Consider the following 16875-nt stretch of genomic DNA (forward strand, 5'->3'; position numbering starts at 1 on the left):
GGACAGATACTGTCCTCATCGCCAGCGTCCAATGCGGGATCAAGGAGACCCAGCAGAAGTAGACCAGAGAGTAAAGGAAGAACCATCTGTATTCCATACACCTCAGCCACAGATTTCCAACTGTCACTCTAGGAGCTTCTCTGGCTGGGTGACAGATGCCACACAATATCAGCTCAGCGAAGCACTGGACATCAGATTGCAATTGTGTTGAAAGTAACACATTTACCATTGTAACACACAAATCACAGCCACTACACCCACCCAAGAACTCATCAATCACATGGGAAAGCATACAAGCCCTTATATTTTCTACAAATGTGGCAAGACACTCACAGGTTCATTCATACTGAATAGAATAAATTGTCACCTTGTGCAAATGGCATTTGTACTGTGCAGTGTACTCCCGTTATTTTTGCACCTCATTCAAAGATTGGGTTAAAAAAAAAAGAAAGAAAGAACGTACAAAAAAGGATATTTGCACCTGTTCTGCATGCATTCTTTGCATTAGTGCCCGGGCAACGACGACCAGGTAAAGCCTGGTGGTGACTACCCATGTAAACACAGGAAGAGTGCAATTTGTATCCAGCTCCTCATCGGAGTAGTACTACAATGGACACAGGCTATCTCAGCAAGGTGAATAATATTGTCAGAGATTCACTTAGAGTGCTAGGGAGACTTTAAAAGTGTAATCTGCGCTTTTAGCACAGGAGAAGGTAAAACATTTCACTCCAGATCTAAGGTCTGCAGGCGATTCATTGGTGGGGAAAGTATGGGCCATATTCTCAAGAACGTGTGATAACCACCACAAAATTACCTTAACGCAACTCTTCACATCGCAGTCTATCGCGACAAAATAACACCGTGTCAACGTCGTATTCCCAACCCGGTGGCACCATGCGATAGTAGCAGGATAACGCGTCAAATGACCGGCTAAAAATGAACACAACGTTCAAAAAATGCGAAACACGAACTTGGAAAAAGTTGCGATGCCCCAAATCGCGATACAAAAATCAGCGACAGGCCTGTAATTCCCACACGTCATGTGGGAAAATGCACTATAAAACCAACAAAAAAAACACAACAAAACCAAAGCAAACCACGTAGCACCATGGATGCACCCAGACCGAGTGCAGAGGACAACCCGAACCCCACATGCCCCACGGAGGACCAGCCAGGAACCCCGTGTTCGTGGAAGGACAAGGAGAAGAGGAAGAGGAAGACGGGGTTCAGTTCACAGGTAGACCGGATCAGCGTCACGGAGCTGATAGAACACTACCAACACATGTTCGTCACCTCCACTGTGTCATTGGCAACCCAAACGGAAATATGGCAGTCCATTGTAAATAACATGAATGCAGTTGGAGTGTCGAGGAGATCAATGGAGGAGGTCAAGAGGCGCTGGCATGATGTGCAAAGACAAACCAAACAGAAACTTGCTGCCAACAGGAAGGCAGCAAAGGTGACTGGAGGGGGGAGTCCTGCGCCACAGGAGGAGCTGGATGAGCTGGAGGAAATGGTGGCCACAGTCATCAGTGTGGAGACGATGGCAGGAGTTTGGGGTCTGGACACAGCCCGATATGACCTGACTCAACAGCAACAGTGTAACGACCAGGGACTGGGGGGACGGAGGGAGATGGGCACAATGGCACACATGCACAATCATGTGTAGCACACTGCACATGCACAATGATTGTGGAACATGTACCTGATACCCTTGGCACACTGCAGCACACATAGAAACACAATGTAGGCCCCATTGTCCACAATGTGCACAAATGGGCCCCCCTCCATATCACCAATGCCACAACCTACCCATGCACATGTGGTGAATCCAGAAAAGCAGCGGCTCTGTGAGCAACACTGACAATGCAAGTGACACTGCATGACCAATAGCATGGCTGCAGTCCAAATACATGACATGGTGCACGAGACGACATTGAGGTGGCTGAGTGTGGACCACATCTGTAAAGGAGCAGGTCACACTCTGAAACATCCATGTGCACCTACAACCCATGATGTCCAAGACACATCTGCAGACAAACAATGCACAAGAGTACAGAATCTGTCCAAGAGCACAAATGACCCAAGTCTCAAACATCTCAGCACCCGAAAAGCACACAGTTCAAAGGCACACCACCTCAAAGGGATGAGGAGCCGCTAAATCAGAGCTGCAGGGGCAACTCTCCCACAATGCAGCACACACACAGCAATCACAGCACATCAATATTGACAACAATGTGGTACAAAGTGAAACACTTACACCACAGGACAGAGGACACAACTGGTGTCGCTTGTGCCTAGAAACTGGCCAATCACATCTGGCATAGGAGGAAACTGTTAGATGATAATATACGAGTAGAACCTCACATTCGTCATGTAGTCAGAATGGCCACTGTCTCCCATCAAATAGCCAGCTTCACCTAAACAGTCGCAATTCACATTGCCATGCAGTCTGTATGTAAACATCTACAATGCGTCAACATACATGGGACTCACTGTTAACCTGCATTTCCCCTTTACATTGCAGAGGGACTATCAACACCTCCTGCAGAGCAGACCACACATCTCTTCAGTGATGATGAAGAGGACACCCTGCACATTTGCTCAGACACCCTCCAATGGGTAAAGAACAGCCTCCGCACCCCACCCCCAGGAGCAGGGCAGCCCAGCTGCATTGAGCTGACCCCACCCCCTGCACAGACCACACAGCAGGAAGCACACACCACCACGGCTGCCTACCAGGACCCCCATCACCAACACATGGAATTCCAATGCTGTGTGTTAGGGTGCCAGGAGGAGATGGCTGATCAGCTGCGGGTGGGGTTTGACCTCGTGGCAGCCAAACTCGATGCCATACGTGGGTGTCTGAGTCCCATCAGCTACCACTTACAGTCCCTAATGAACTCCCACTGTCCGCACCATGCTCTCCAACAATCCTTGGCTGACATCGCTGGGGCCATCACTCAAGAACTATATAGTTAGACAGGCTCCAGCGATGACAGCACAGAGTTCGCACAGCTGTGGAGGACAATGGAGAACATGGAGCGGATGCTGGCTGGAAGGATGGCTGCCACGGCTGAAAACCAGCGAGATGTAGCTGGGATCTTTCCTCCTCCTAGACCCACCCTGCACAAAGAATGACACCAACTCCGCAGCCAAGGAACTTCATCGCTGGATCTCCACCTGCGCTGACAAGCTCGCTCCCCTCTGCCACCCTGGCAAACAACGCCCCCTGAAAGCAGCCTGGTTCACCACCGAACTCCAAGAGGCCAGACGATCCTGCAGACGCCTCGAGAAAACCTGGCGAGACCACAAAACCACGGAAGATCTCAACACCTACCGTAGCACCCTGAAAGAATACCGCCAGCGCATAAGAGACACCAAGCGGACCTTCATCAAGGACAAAATCAATACCAACGCAACCAAAGCCAAAGAACTTTTCAACATCATCCAGCAATTCACCAAACCTCCCAGCGAAGCCATGGACATCACACCGTCCCAGGAACTCTGCAACCAGCTCAGCACCTACTTCCATTGGTAAATCAAGGCCCTGTACGACAACTTCAGCAAACAGACACCATACACCACGCCTCCCCCCACCACAGACGAAGAGCCGACCATCGCCGCCTGGAGCCCTGCCACCATCGCGCTCACCACATCAACCATGAGGAACACCCACTCAGGATCCCCCACGGACCCCTGGCCACCACACATATACCACAGGGCTGCAGCCACCATCGCACTCGAACCAGGACAAAGCATCAACACCTCCTTCGAATCCGGCATCTTTCCTGACAACTGTAAGCGGGCGGAAGTCAAACCTCTCCTCAAGATACCCTCGGCTGACCCGACGGACCTGAAGAACTACAGGCCCATCTCCATCCTCCCCTTCGCGGCCAAAGTCACAGAGAGACTCCTGAACACACAGCTGATGGCCTTCATCGAGGAGAACTCCATCCTGAACGCCTCCCAGTCTGGGTTCCGCAGCAACCACAGCACCGATACCACCCTCATCGCCGCCACCGACGACATACACATGCTGCTCGACCAGGGACAGACCACGGCCCCCATTCTGCTAGACCTCTCCACAGCCTTCAACACCGTATCCCACCGCACCCTAGCTACCAGACTCCATGACACCGGAATACGAAGAAAAGCCCTTTCATGGATCCACTCCTTCCTCTCCGGCAGAACCCAAAGGATCAGACTCCCCCCCTTCATCTCCAAACCCACAGAGAACAACTGCAGAGTACCCCAAGGGTCATCAGTAAGCCCCACACTCTTCAACATCTACATGGCCCCCCTCGCCGCCATCATCAGACAGCACGGGCTCAACATAGTATCCCACGCCGACGACACACAGCTCATCCTCTCCCTCACAAAAAACCCAGAAGACACCAAACTCTGTTTCCAAGAAGGAATGAGGGACTTCGCCGATTGGATGAAAGGCAGCTGCCTAAAACTCATCTCAGAGAAGACAGAAGTCCTCATCCTCGGACCTTCCACCTTCGCATGGGACAACACCTGGTGGCCCTCCGCCCTCAGGAGCCCGCCCTCTCTGACGGACCATGCACGCAACCTTGGCATCATCCTCGACTCTTCCCTCACTGTGACCCGTCAGATCAACTTCATCGCCTCCACCAGCTTCAACTGCCTACGGATCCTACGCAAGACCTTCAAATGGATACCTCCGAATGCCGAAAAACCACAACCCACGCACTCATAACCAGCAGGCTGCACTACGGCAATGCACTCTACGCAGGAATCAACAACACCCTCATACACAAGCTCCAAACCATCCAGAACGCAGCAGCCAGACTCGTCCTCTGAACCCCTCGACACGAACACATGACCCAACACCTACGCAACCTCCACTGGCTTCCCGTCAAGAAGAGAGTGACCTTCAAACTCCTCACTCATGCCTACAAATCACTCTATAACATCGGACCCAAATACCTAAACGAAAGAGTCTCCTTCCACATACCCAAAAGGAACCTCCGCTCCGCCGACCTCGCCCTCTCTGACCCCCCCCCCGGATCCGCTAAGCCAGAGCGGGTGGCAGAGCATTCTCCTACATCACTGCCAAGGCCTGGAACGAGTTACCAGTCACCATCAGACGCTCTCCCACCCTGCATGCCTTCAGAAGAAACCTCAAGACATGGCTCTTTCACTGAGCCGGAGCTGCACCCTCCCCCCCAGCACCTTGGGACCCTCTCAGGTGAGTAGCGCGCTTTATAAATGCCCTGATTGATTAATTGATCTTCCATGCCTTGCTGTCCCTCATCTTGCCATTGCTGCCACTGAGCCTGTCCCAGATAACTGCTGCAGGAAATATGACACACACATCTCCTCCCCCTGATGTGTCATTGGCACACAGTGATGCAGGCCCATCACCTTCACACCCTGATGTGTCATTGGCACACCGTGATGCATGCCCATCCCCTTCGCCCCCTGATATGTCAGTGGCACACAGTGATGCAGCCATAACACCACACACACACCTGACACACCAGACACAGAGGACATATCAGAGGAGTAAGATGTGGAGGGCAATGACTGTGTGAGGAAGGAAGTAGTAGCAACCACCCCTGCCATATGGCCTGTCCCTGCCTGGTTCAGCCATATGCATCATGCCCTGGAACAACACCTCCCACTGTCCCCAGAAACACTCTGCGACATTCACCTGGACGCCGACATGGACTGCCATAGCTGCTCTGGTTAACAATGACACAGCAATCCGGCTGCGGACTGAACTCTTCCCCTTCAGATTAACTTTACATTCCCCTAAGGACTCTGGGTGACCCACCACTGGGCAACCATGTGATGTGTGCTTGGCATGGTCATGTACTGCTCCAGCTCTGACACTCCACAGAATGTGAAAAACACATTCCAAATCACACAGATGTGTCATGTCTATGTTCACTCAAGTATAAAAGTATGGATGAATATAGGGACATTGATTGCATTAAAAGGTACACCCTGGGAGATAACATCAATGCGCATGTTTGACCCTGATCCACATGGCCAATTAGATGACTGTGAAGGTGTGAACTAGCTGTGGCCTCATTGCACATGAACAACAATTTCGCAACCCCCCAACGTAGCCCCACTTCCATGTATTAAATAGGGTTGTGTGTAGAAATGGCCAAATCGGTAGCAGGCCTGAAGTGGTGTCCCCCATCCCATGTGACAACAGAACGTCTCTTCGCATACCTACTCACACACATCTGTGTGGACACAGTCTGTCTTGATGGCTAACATTGATCTACAGGGCAAGAATTTGGACACCATACTCTCATTGCTGAAGACATGTAAGTGCACAGGTCTGCCAGCAACTATCCCAACCACAATGTCTGCTCACAGAGGTGGAGCTGTCAATAGAGACCCGACCCCATTGTACAGGCGTCAGTCAGTCCCTCCCTGTGTACGGACAATGCTCATTGAGTCACACGATTTGTCAACCTAATCAACACTCATCACAGTTGAACACTAGTGAAGTTGTGTAGACTTTATTAGCATGTGAGTGTCATTACGTGCAAGGCAAGGGCCACAACATGCAGAGCAATGCTTCAGACACTAACAGGCAGCATAGGAACATGTAGAGGTGCATGAAATGGGGAGTCAAACATGCACACAAATCATTACGGATGGCAACGCGCTCAGTCCACCTTGCCTTGCTGGACGAGTCATGTGATGTTTGGCATCTACTCATTGTCCCGTGCCAGGGGACACGACTCACAGCCCATGGGATCTGCTTAATGCTGTACCAACGGACTGCGCCGACTGTTTGCTCTGCTGACAGTGAGTAGGTGAAAGGGTCCAACAAGGTCACATGTCGTACTACATTGCCATGTGTGTACTCTCCCCCCAGCAGTATGTCCGAATTGGGAACGTTGCCAAACGACTCTGTGCAGCTCCGCCCATGGGACTGCATCACCTTGCACAGGTGTGTGTACACACACGTGTAGGTCCACGCATATGCATTCTGAGTCAGGTGAAGGCAGACATGTCCACTGTTGTGGTGGGATATGTGACCATGATGCAACAAGGTGTGGGGGCCTGTGCTGTGGGTGACAATCAGTTGTGGGTGCAGGAACGTTGTCACTTGTCCATGAATGCGAGCGCAGCTTCATGGGCAATCTGTTCCAAGAGTACGTCGTTGTCGAAATCAAGGAACAAGAGGGAGAGCCAATCCATTAACTGGTCCGGGCAGCTGTGCTCCGTCTCCGACGTTTCACCAATCCGCAACATAGCCCAATAGGGGAGCGCTTCGATGTGGTCACTGTACACGAGGAGTTGTGCAACCTCCCATGCCCAACTGCCAGCACATACGCCAAAGATCAAGGCATCCCATGCACGGGAATCCCAGTTACACTCCTGTTTGTGGGCCAACAGGGGGCGCACACACAAGTCATAATCCAGTTTGGCTACCGTTGTGTTTGATAGGCAGACCTCCATGGGCCACTCGAATGTGCATGATCGACAGTGGAACCAGTGCTGGACGCAGGTGACATAAGCAAGTCGGAAACTCAGACAGTAACTGATCCGCAGCATTGCCAGTGGCAGTGGTCCCAACAGATGCAGCATTCGGGCACGGTACAGTTCCACGTGACAGGGGTTGTGCATGTGCCCGGGATTGCCTGCCATTGTGTTTGTTGGTCTCGTAGCACCGGCACTCGTCTGACCTGCGGCAGTAATGTGGATGATATGCCACATATGTTTTTTTTTAACTGATGTGTCAAGGGCATCCCATGCAGGTGTACCTCAAGCAGGGACAAGCGTGTGTGGGGTGTGGACAAGTTGGTCTTTCATTAGCGCAGTTCGCGGTGTGGGAGTTGTCAGGATAGGGTATGGCATCTCTAGCACGGGGTGCCAGCCTCATTCAATACCAAGGTCGGAGGTTCAGATGTCCTTCCGCCTTGTGTATTGAGACAAAGGAGCTGTCATACCTAATATTAGCCTGACTACTGCTTGCATTTAAATGCGATATGGTCTTCGCATTGCAATTGATGCCAGGCCTTAGACTTACTGTGCACCAATAGCGATACGCACGTAACAGTTGGCATGTATGAGCCAAAAGCCCGATTGGCCTTGCGCTCCTTGTACAATCTCTCTCTTTGTCTCTCTTTGTCTCTCTTCCTCTCTCTTTCTCTCTCTCCCTCTCTCTCTCTCTCTCTTTCTATCTCTGTCTCTCTCTCTCTTTCGCTCTCTGTCTCTCTCTCTCTTTCGCTCTCTCTCTCTGTCCTTTGATGAGCCCATGACACACCTTCTCATGCAGGATTTTGTCTTGCAGGCTGTGACTTAGAGATTGTCATGTGAAGACCCGCTATTACTCTTCCGAATTGTTGTTTTGTGTTTATTCTGAATGAAACAGATTATTTGGAAATTCTAAGATGAATATATGATTCTCCTTTTTCTGACCACACATGTATGTTAGGTGTTGTAATTGTGTGACATCAGGCTATTTGTTTTGTTCATGATTTCGTAATGTTGATGTGACATATCTTTGTCCGGTGGGGTTGCCCAGAGTAGGGCCCGGGGGTGGGGTGGGGTGGGGGGGCGGTGGGGTCCCTGGGATGGTGGCGGTGGGTGTTGTTGCCCTCTTGGAGCTCCGGAATGCATGGTCAGTGTCTCCATGGCATCTGTTGTTCTTCAGGAGTGGCTGTAGGCTGTGCTCCCTTTTCTGGTGCAGGTTGTCGTCCGACTTTGCACCAGGTCAGAGCAGGTGTTAATTACCTGCTGCTAACGTGCCTTAGCGCCTGTTTTGAGATCTTATTGCCGATCTGGCTAGTCATTGAGAATGTTGAGGAAAGGTGTTGTTGCGGCTTTTTGCATGGGAACGCCTACTCTCCATATTATTAGCGATAGTTGCCGGGGTCATCTGTGGCGATGTTTTTTGCGGCTGCTATCACAGGTAAACTGGTGATATGGACTGTTAGCAGAAGCTTGTGAATGGGCCGATAAATTTATCGCGACTTTGGCTGCGCTAAATTGCCGATAACTCAGCAATAGATCCTTGAGAATATGCCCCAATGTGTTTCCAGGCAACAATTTTGCTGAAATATTTAAATTTCAATTAATATACACTATGGTGTGAATAAAGTCACTTTTATGTAATTTGATTTTAAGAGCATAAAGGCAATAATAAGAAAAAATGCACTATTCTTTGACTGAAAAAGTTTTAAGATGGATGCTTTTTTTTCACCAAGCCAAGCTCCTGAAATTAGCAATTCAAATGCATATTTTTTCTCTAAATTCAAATGCATATTTTTTCTCTACGTTGAATACATTCTTGTGTTACACACCCAAGTTGGAATTATGGACAAAAACGCTTTTCTAGAATCATACTGGACCCTGCAAGGTCCAGTATTTTAGAGAAGGCATTGAGGATTTGGGAAATAGACTCAAAAAGAACCAGGAAGTCTTTATTAGGAGCGAAGTAAGCCCTGGGCTATATGGACCTAGGCCAGCCCCTAGACGACACCTTGGTTATCTATCTATCTATCTATCTATCTATCTATCTATCTATCTATCTATCTATCTATCTATCTATCTATCTATCTATCTATCTATCTATCTATCATCTATCTATCTATCATCTATCTATCTATCTATCTATCTATCTATCTATCTATCTATCTATCTATCTATCTATCTATCTATCTATCTATCTATCTATCTATCTAATCTATCTATCTATCTATCTATCTATCTATCTATCTATCTATCTATCTATCTGTCTGTCTGTCTGTCTGAGTGCCTGTCTGACTGTCTATCTGTCTGTCTATCTGCCTGTCTATCCATTACTGTCTTTCTGTATTTCTATCTGTCTGCCCATCTTTCTTTTTAAACTGGAACCATTTATGCCTGGCTCGAGCTTCTGATAGGTTGATGAGGTGAGGCTGGAGATGATTCAATAACGTGCCAGCGCATGGTATATTTCTGGACAGGTTTAGTCACATCTTCACGTTCATGCTTTTGTACCTGTGTGGTGTTCCTGCAGCTAGGCACTACACAGAGAGTGTATGCCTTGACACAGACCGGCCAGCCATTAGAGCCAATGGTGCCAGGTCAAGCTGCTGGAAGCCAGACCATGGCCTTTCTCATCCACAAGGTCAGGCGAGGACACAATCACTAGAGTGAAATAACATGTTACAGAAAGCTCTACAGCCCAATCCACATATCAACCCTGCTTGATGAGTGATGTGACATGGGTGGCACTAGAAGAAGGCATACCAGAACGACACCTTAGATAGACAAATGGAGGATGCATGTGAGGACGAAATGGACCATCAGCATCTATAGCCCAAGAAAAAACTAGAACGATTAAAGTTAAGATGTCACTGATAAAGAACTAGGCAACAGAAGAAAACAGAGAGTGAGCAAAACTGCTACAGAAGCACCATATTTTAGGGTGTGTGTGATGGGGTATTCAAATACCATGTTTCCATATGAGGTTGAATGAGAGCAATTTAATGAGGCATCTCCGAACCAACTGGGAGTGTCCAACAGCAGTCTGATGATTGTGTTTAGAGATGAGCTATGAAGGCAACCTGTGGGCCTCTGGTGACCTAATGACAGTCAATGAGCCCTGCTGGGAGCACTCTGAGGGCCATGAGGTGGACGGAAAAATGGATGAATGTTTCTGGTGGAAGACTGAGGATCCCTAAGACCTGACTGAGAAGCTTGGAAGTCCAGATGGGAGTTTTTGAAGGCAGGCTATGTATGTCTGAGGGAGTATGTCATCTTTACAGCACCTCTTTTTTTTTACAACAACCTATCTTTACAACAAATCTTTTACAACCCATGGTCCTTTATAATACATGCCTTAACAATCCATGCTTTTACTAAGCATATTAGCAGAAGAAGGTAAGTCTCTAGTGATAAGATGTTTTAGGATTCGGGGTGAGTACAAATGAAGGGAGGAAAGGTTGTTTTTTAGGGTCGTGGGAGGGTCGAAGAAAAAGGAGGTAAGAGTTTTTTTAGGTTTCAGGGGTGGGTAGAGGTAAAGGAAGGAGGGGGGTTTTACGGTTCAGGGATCGGTAGAGGTAAACGGAGGGAAGGGTTTTTTTAGGGTACAGTGGTGAGTAGAAATAAATGGGAAGGATGGTTTTCAGGGTTCAGGGGCAGGGACTTGTAAATGGAGGTAAGGGATTTTAAGGGTAATGGGTAGGAATTTTTTTTTATTAAAAAACAAAAGGGGCATTTTGGGTGTTCCCCATAGAAAGTAAAAAATTATATTCGTCAATATTTTTTTAACGTTGCAGCAACTTACTGTAAAAATTATGATTTGTAGTGACTAGCATTGTAAAGGTATTTTACAATGTGGTACATTACAACATTTTGTAAAGGTATGCGTTCTAATGAACGCATTGTAAGGTACCACAATGTAAAGACTTTAGTTGTAATATATGATATTGGCCTGAAGGACATCTAATGGTGTTCAATGACCAGGCAAGGCTGCCAAGACGCCTAAGATTGAAAGGGACATCTCACAAAGGTGGGTGAGTCATAAGAACTTTGAGAGCATGTTGAGAATCTCTTGGGGCCAGGGTGTCCAAAAGTGGGCTTGTTATGTCTGAAAGTTTCCTGGAGATGTTTGAAGGCAGATCACAGGTCTCGAGGCTCTGGGAACTGAGGCTTTCTGGTGGGTTTAAAGGACCAGCTGGTGGCAGCTGGTGGGGAGCCATCTGGAAATGAATATGGAGTACAGGGGTGTACAGTAATAGTCTCTGAGGGCAGAAATGGGGTGTTTAAGGACCAGTTACAATTTCTGAAGACAGACTGAGGGCCTCTGAGGACCAGCTGACTGTGTCTTAATGGGTGAAGGAACACAATCCTCTGTAAACTAGTCTTTATCTTCTGCCAAGTTTTGGCCAATGTAATGTGATTAGAAATATGCTCTTTGTCACATTTGCCCTCAACTCTTCCCAGTCATGTCCACCAGGCACCTGGCCCCTCATGTGGAGTACAGCATCAGCACATTTAGGGGTATATTCATAAGGAGCTATCTCCGAATTATCGGCACTTTATCGCAGTGATAAATTTACCTCTCCATTCACAAGCTGGTGTTAACAGCCCACAGCGACAGTTTACCAGCGATAGCAGCCTCAAAAAACATCGCCACGGAGGACCCCCCGACTATCGCTAAAAAGATGCAGAGTAGGCGTTCCCATGCCAAAAGCCGCGACAACACCACTCCTTGACATTCTCAGCGATCAGCCCAATCGGCGATAAGAACACAAAACCGGCGATAAGGCGCGTTAGCAGCAGGAATTCTGCATCTGCTCTGACCTGGTGTAAAGTCAGATGTTAGCCAGCACCACAAAAGGGAGACCAGCCCACAGCCACACCTGAAGAACAACAGATGCCATGGAGCCACTCATCATGCAGCCCGGACACCCAAGAGGGCCCCAACACCCACCTGCCCCCCCCACGGACCACCACAGAGGCAGCGCAGACAAAGACAGTGGCCCCTCCAACAAACGCACCTGCCTCACAGGCCCAACATCTGACAATGTCACTGTCCACTACAGGCTGAAAGGGACAACGATCCTACGCATCCTGGCCATCATCGCCTAACAGGCCAACGGCACCCACACAGCGGACAACGAACATCCCACCCCACACCAAGCTGCTGGCTTGGCTGCACCTATGGCCCCTGGCCCACCCCAACCAACATCTGCCAGAGTCGGAGGAGTCCCACAGCAAGTCCCCCACACCTGTCCTGGACATCACCAATACCCTGGCACCCCAGTCCCCATACGTCCAACACAATGCACATGAACCGCTGGAGACCAAGCAAGGACCATACGCCATACCCGGATGCACGCACGTGTTGGGGGCAATCCACTGCACCCATGTCCCACCTGTGCCCCCTGGATACACAGCACACAATCAGTGCAACAGGAAGCACAGGTCACACATCAATGTGCAGGCAACATCAGAACACCGTGGGACCTTCACCAATGTCGCCTCCAAATACATAGCCAGTGTACATGAGGCCTTCATACTCCGACAGTCCATCATCAACCAGCTCCCCCAGGATGGTACCAAGGGAAATGCACAGCCCCTTGGCAAGTTCCAAATTACCACCCCACTCATCTCAACTCCACAACCATGCAATACACAACTCAGGCAATGTACACGTCACCAAATCACAACCAACATGCACAACAACATCCCCACCCACCAGACACGATAGAACAACTTACAATGGTAACCTGGGCAAGCCGTGAACATGACCAATCAACAGCATGGCACCTCAGCCACACAATAGCCGAATGTGGGGAGAGTTGGCAACCAGGCATGTGTGAAGGATGCAGTAGAACCATGATTGGGAAAGTACACAATGCCAAGAGTGGCAGAGATGTGCTGGACAGACCGCAGTATGCAGAACACACCCATATCCACGCCGACATACACCTCTGGTGTATGGAGTGTAGTGCACAGTGGATGCAACCATGTCACCCCAGCCAGTGGGGGTCCTCGCGGAAATGTTGCCTGTTACGTCCCCCCCGTAAGCGTGTGCAGAGTGGGATGGCCCGGCGTATGCCAGGCCAGCGTAGGGGTGCGAATAAAAAGCATGTAGCCCTGGGCGTGGGCCTCTTCCGGAAAGGCCAACGTCTCTGCCAGGGCGGCGCCTCACACCCCGCCACGAGGCCGAAGCCGTCCTCGTTAGCGAAGTTGCCTGCGATCCAGAGCGCATGCCATACCCTGCCCGCTGGACCACAAACCCGTCAGGCCCGACCCTGCGAAGCCAGGCCACACTGATCACCAACCGACACCGGCGTGTATCAAGGAGGGCCCACCATGTGCCGGCGTAAGCTTCAAGCCCGTGCCAGCAGCCACAGCACCAGACCCCCCGATCAGTGAGGCATAGTTCCATATGGGCATCTTGCGACACGTGGTGCTACTAACCCTGTTCAATGCCCGCTGGCGACACGTGGTGCCACTAACCCTGTTCAACGCCTGCCGGCGACACGTGGATGAGGGACCAGGACTACCCTGTGGACCAGTAGGTCTCACATCCAGCACCTAGTCGCAAATCACGAATGGCAGAGTCCACACCAGTGGTCGCACAGAGAAGAGTAAGAGGAAGATGCAGCTCAGTCCGGACGAAAGCCGGGTGGCAGTCACGGAGGTGAGCAAACACGTGGTGCCACTGAACCTGAACTACGCAGGCCGGTGGGGCCACCAACCTATGCCGGTGACACTCGGTGAATGGGCTGCGCTGACCGCTGCCTCCGGCCTACACTGCAGTCCAGTAGGTCACAGAGTCTTCATTTAGCAATGGCAGAGTTCATATCAGCGTATCGGCATCATCGCAGACTGCATCCACTCTCAGCACCGGTGCCACTAACTCTGTACCCCGACAATCATGGCCACTCCCTGGCCGCACATTGGTGGCGTCTGAGTCGATGGCCTAGGGGGTAGTTTTCATCCTCATGTAGCTGATACCGAATTGGTTGTGAAAATGAGGCCTGCGCTTGTCACCCCACAATTTGCTGCTGCTGTATAAAATCAAACCTTTCGGCGTCATGCCCTGGAGGACACCTTCCACTGTCCCACGAAACCCTCCACAACATGCACCTCGGAATTCGATGGTGACCCGTTCATGTCGCATGGCACATCTGACTGCACTGCAAGTCACTGTCCTGTGGCTGGGTGCCTGTGCCGGCCGACGTGCATCTGGGGCCACTGACTCTGTGCTGGCCTGGGCCAGGACCCCTTCTTCTGAGGTATTGGATGGCCCCTGAAGCGTTGGCCTTGGGGTCATCAACGCCATTTCTCTGTGGCCCTCTGCTGTATGCAGCTTCCGGGCCCAACTGCGTCCCACCAGGGTTCACACACCAAATCGAGTCCTGACCGGCCTGGACGTCGAATCACCACAGGAGGCACACGCCACCACCGCAAGGACCACCTCCAACCACCATCTGCCAGAGTCGAAACGGTGGTCCTGACATACTAACGGAGTTGCTCAGATCTGTCGTGGATGCCATCATCGGCCTGATACCCTGCTCAGCACTCCAGGTGCCAGTGACTCAGTGCACCGCAGGCCATTGTCCGTTGCTGATTGAGTTCTGTGCTGTGGAGAGATAGCGCAGCTATGTCACCTCAAACAGTGTTGGGGCCCTGAGACGTTGATGGGGAAGATGATGCACGTCTGACACACCCCACTGCATCTACATTAGGAATATATCTAAGTGACACAATCCAAGACTTTTTCTTCACATGAGCGCGTTCATCTCTAGTGTCCCATCCCCAGTGCACTGCAACTCACGGACACTGTTTGCATGTTGGCTGTCCTTTGGACTTTCTCCAGCTCCCTCCATGTTGCTCAACAGTTGACTCTGTTATGCATGTGTTTTCTGTTTCTGTTGCAATGTTCAAGTGGTGGCCAGCACCAGACATTCAGTGCGGAATGGCTTACACTCACCCCGCACACATCCAGCACAGGCGTCACTGTACATGTGGCCCTGTCAATAAAGGGGCCGGGAGCATGTGCCCATAGCCAGTTCAACATGATATCTGCGTGTGTCCCTGTGGTCTTGTTGTACGCATGAGAGCTCTGGGCCCTATGACATTACATTGTGCTGTGTACATCGGATGCAGACCTGTCACCACAGGCAGCGGGTTGGAGCTAGTACATGTCACCCACTCAATTCGTAAGGGGAGTGGCCAGGGCCTTGGTATGCAGGGCCAACATGGGTGTGTGACTGCTATTTGAGCACCCCTGCCTGTGGTTCTGTACTGTGAATGTGCATCTGCATGTGTCTCTATGGCAGTGTGGGTCTCCTTAGTGGGGTGTTGGTGGGCCCTGAAGGGTGATAGACACCTACATGTGTGTCCTGGTTCGCATTCCATGGGTTCGGCCCCCACCCACACCTGTTGGGCCACCTCCTTTTGGCGTGCTGACACATGGCATTGGGGTGCCATGTGTGGGTGGGTGAAGTGTCGTGAGCCAGCTGTGATTGCGGGTGCTTCCTGCTGTGTGGTTTGTTGCAGGCTTGGTGTTCTCCTCTGAGTAGCTTGGCTGTCCGGGTCCTGGTGGGGGGTTGCAGGGGATATCCATGTACTGTTGTAGGGTGTCGGTGTCGACGGTGTGGTGGTCCTCTCCGGCATCACTGATGTGTTGTATTCTGGGCTCTGCTGAAGGTGTTGCATACCCATCTGCGATGTGAAGGGGATGTACGTATTAACTTTGTGTTGACATATATGTTGGCGCATTGTTCTGGTTTGCATGTAGACTGTATGGCAATGTACATTGTGACTGTTTGTGAGGTGCTGGATTCTTCTGCGGGACAGTGTACATTTGGACTACATGACGGATTTGAGGTCGTATGCGTACATTTCCATTTCACAGTTTCTGGCTCCGTCAGATGTAGTAGGCATGTTTCTGTGCATGTGCGTGGCCAGTTGTGTCCTCTCTTCTGCAGTATCGGCTATGCGCATTGTTCCATGTTGTCGTCGATGTGGGTGTGCTGTTCGTGCTATGTGTGTGTGCTGCAGTGTGCTAAGGGGATCTGGGGCATGATCCTGGGTGATTGTGGGTGTGCAGTGTGCTACACCTCATTGTGCATGTATGCCATTGTGCCCACTCCCCCCATCCCCCCAGGCCCTGTTCGTTGCACTCCCTGTTGATGTTGTGTCAGGTCCTCTTGAGCGGTGTCCGTACTCCCTACTACTTGCACTGTCTCCACACAGAGGACTGTGGCCTGGGTTTCCTCCAGCTCCTCCTGTGGCGCTGGACTGCCACCTCCTGTCACCATTGCTGCCTTCCTGTTGGCAGTTGGTTGGTGCCTGGTTTAGGTAGTCACGTCATGCCAGCACCTATTGGCCTCCTGGATTGGCCTCCTCGGCACTCCGACTGCA

This window comes from Triturus cristatus, chromosome 5_2 (genome assembly GCF_964204655.1).
Source record: "Triturus cristatus chromosome 5_2, aTriCri1.1, whole genome shotgun sequence".
NCBI classification, from domain to species: Eukaryota; Metazoa; Chordata; class Amphibia; order Caudata; family Salamandridae; genus Triturus; species Triturus cristatus.